Source organism: Lissotriton vulgaris, chromosome 2_2 (assembly GCF_964263255.1).
Source record: "Lissotriton vulgaris chromosome 2_2, aLisVul1.2, whole genome shotgun sequence".
Classification (NCBI taxonomy): Eukaryota; Metazoa; Chordata; class Amphibia; order Caudata; family Salamandridae; genus Lissotriton; species Lissotriton vulgaris.
In genome coordinates, this window is record NC_141688.1 from 221,874,722 (window position 1) to 221,878,390 (window position 3,669).

The following is a 3,669-nucleotide window of genomic DNA, read 5'->3' on the forward strand; positions in this document are numbered from 1 at the left end:
CTATGAACGCATCTTGAAAAGTTTCTGCTGAGACCTTGTGCCACTGTCTCCGCGAAAAGTATGTAGCCGAAATCCAGCTTTTTGGTACTGTCAGATCATGCATGAGAAATTCGATAACAGAATGGTCCGACCAGTTCACTTGCCTGGGAGGGTCACATATAATTTTGGATGAGTTAGTAAATATCATGCCCAACGTGTGGCCAGCTGAATGTGTTGGGCCCTCATTATGCTGCATTAGTCCTAGTAAGGACAGGTCAGTCAGAAGAGTCTGAGCATCAGGGTTATCTATGAGGTCACTATGGACATTGAAATCTCCTAATAGTAAAAAGTTATTTCCTGAGTTAAGATGTGGAGCCAATAATTCAACTAATTGCAAAGAGAAATTTGCTTTCCAGCAGACACGTGTGGGAGCATCTATCCTAAAGACCAATACTTCCATAGTGGCAGTACTACATTGGTCTAGGACCGAGATGTGATTCCGCTTTTATAGCTGATGGCGATACCACCCCCAATTTTGAATGGTCTATCCAGTCTAATAATTTTAAATCCTTCCAGGATACCCAGTGAAACAGCTGGGACCGAATGAGGCTTAAGCCAGGTTTCGGTAAGAAAACCCAGTTCCGACAGGGCAATTCTTCAACCCTTTCTATATGGTATCTACTGAGGACAAGCTAGTATGACATGGATAGATGAGGGTTGCTTGAAACCGATAATGTCTGCATGAGATTGGGGATTCTATGCATGGCCATGTTTCTGATGCACATCCTAAAGATGATTTTTGTGATACCTAGGGGGTCGCAAATCGCGACCTACCTCATTAATATTCATGTGGTAGGTCATTTGCGATCCCATAGGAATTGCAGAAAGTGATAAACACTCGTTCATGCATTCAGTTTTGTGATTTTCTAATTCCGAATTGCAAGGATTCGCAATTAGGGCATCGGTCTTAGCACAGCTGTTCAGCCTGTTCCTGGTGTCTGAGAATTTCTATGATATGGGCAATAAAGGCTTGTTAGTGATTTCAATGAAAACCAATTTAATGGAATACCATTGCTGGGAAACCCTTTCACCTAAACTTTTTAATGAAAATTTGCAGAATGAATGGTATTTACCGTTACACAGAAACCAATCCCTAGAAAGGTCTTACTCGAAACTGGCATTTGCATGCTTATTTCCAATGTGTAAATAGCATGATTGCAGACTTTACTGTCAGAAACAGTTTTGTCGGTGTTATTGATTTCAACGCTTTACTGCAGGGGACTTTATTTTATAGTTATATCTTTGACATTGTCAAACAATGACTATGAATTCTATTCTAACATTTGCTGACTGGCCACCACCTCTGACACTATCCATTCTTAACCCCTCACAACTCCAAAACACCAACAATTCCTGTCCTCCGAAGGCACTTACCATCCATAAACCCCACCCATCCCTGACCCCTAAAACCTCATCACCCATCACTGAACCCAAGAACCCTTCACTACTCCTAAACTCTACCCAACTTCAATATAATGGTGTATTGGTCCTTAAATGTATCTGTACTATAAAATATGTCCTTTAATTTATAATGTATTTATATTTTCTTAAACAGTTTGCATTTTTCTACTGAATGAGATTAATCATCAATAAAGTGGTTGCCCAAGTGCGACAGCAGCGTGTGCCTATGGGAAGGCACGGTTGGAATTCTAGTGTCTGCAATGCACCGCGGACAAGCACTTTGGACAGATCCCTCCCAGGCCAAAAGGCAGCAGCTAGAAACATTAACTAGGCTTATCGGCCTTGTGAGGATGAAGGCTGACCAGGGGGAATTCAGTTGGGTTGAATGAAATTGGTAAATAGTGCAGTTCTGCGAATAAACCCCAAAAGTATGCCAACACCTCTCTGTTAGAAAAAACATTCTGAAAATGAGGTGCTAGGCGTGTCGGATGCAGGCGGCACGGGGTTGTGCGACGACAGCCTTATAACATTTCTTGGCACGTGCTCTCCCACGGGGGATCCACCCGAAGCAGCACTTATTCTAAACCCTTGAAGTGAAAGTAAATATTCCAGAGGAGCTCAAACCGTGGCTGGTTGATGACTGGGACTTGATTACTAGGCAAAAGCAGCTCTTCTATCTCCCTGCTAAAAAAAGTGTGGATGCCATTTTGGAGGATTATGCAAATTACAAGAAGTCGCGAGGCAACACAGATAACAAGGAGTATGCAGTGAACGAAGTGGTTGCTGGAATTAAGGACTACTTTATCGTGATGCTCGGCACACAGCTGCTGTACAAGTTTGAGAGGCCACCGTATGCAGAAATTCTGGCTGATCATCCAGATGCACAGATGTCACGCGTCTATGGAGCGCCTCACCTTTTAAGACTGTTTGTCCGTATTGGTGCAATGCTTTCCTACACACCTCTGGATGAGAAGAGTCTGGCTTTATTATTGAACTATTTGCATGAATTTCTGAAGTACCTTGCAAAGAATGCACTAGTATTGTTTAGCACCAGTGACTATGAAGTTGCACCTCCTGGTACCACCCCTGCCTGCCATAGGCCCTGCTTGGAGCGAGTGAGGTAAGAGGAGAGCAGCAGCAGATTCAGAGGGGTGGGTGGCTGAGTCTGTGGCTCATCCATGATAGCTGCCAAGGTGTCAGATTGCTATGTGTGGCACTTTCAGAATTTCATTGTAATTATGAGTGAAATGTCAACGTCTAGAAGTCACACTTTCTCAGGGACAAAAATTAAAATCCCTCATGTATGTGCATGTAACTTGCTTGATCGCGGTAACTATTAGCAGCAATACTATGTGTCCCTCGGACATCTTTCAAGTGCTCACCGTCCTTTTTCCCCAGCACCCCCCACCAAGGGGCGGCAATCCGAGGGATAGCCCTGGCGCCACAAGATCTACCTACGCCCCTGCCCTGCAGGGCATCCATGAGTGCCTCGCGTTCTCCTTTCTATTTCTGGATTTTTCAATCACTGAAAAGTATTAACCCGTGACTCTGGGGAACGGGGGCTTAATTTAAGACGCTGCTTTCCGGTGCTCGGCACCTGCCCATAGTTGTCAACACCACGGTTTGGCTTGTGAGAGACTGCCACAAGGTGGCGCTGTCTGGAGAATGTAGAGATGACCACAACAGTTAATTTTAATTTCAATACACATTAAAAATTACTATTACCTACAGTCCAAGCAATTCTTATAGCTGTGTGGGCCTGATATATTACGAATTATCACACGTGTAGGAGTGTGATGGTTAGGGGTTGTGTTTTTACCATCACTGGCAGGGGCAGAGTTTGTTGCAAGCAACAGTTAACTCCTGCCGAGAGATCTGGCCAGTATTTTTTTTTTTTTTTTTTTTTTTACAATAAAGCACTGGGAGAGAGTAGTAATACTACAGTAAATGTCATGTTCCAAGGTTATACCCCACATAAGATAAATGGCAGTAATGTTACACGATGTACTGGGGTGGGGGGGGTGAATGGAAGGTGTGACTGGAGCTTTATTGCATGCTTCCTGTGTCTTCCCTGTCCCTACTCTAACTGTCCTCTTCCTGTGTCCACTCCTCCTCTTCCTCTAGCCCCCTAGCTCCGCCCACACCCAGCTACTAGACTGCACTTCAACATTACATCTCCCCCCTTGTTAACGAAATGAACTTAGCGTCTAACATATTTAGAGTTCCTGG

General features: G+C 44.0%; 1 pseudogene; it reads left to right on the forward strand.

The window, feature by feature from the left end:
• Positions 1-2,027: 2,027 nt before the first annotated feature.
• LOC147729269 (mortality factor 4-like protein 1 pseudogene) lies at positions 2,028-2,564 on the forward strand (annotated as a pseudogene).
• The last annotated feature ends 1,105 nt before the right edge of the window (positions 2,565-3,669 follow it).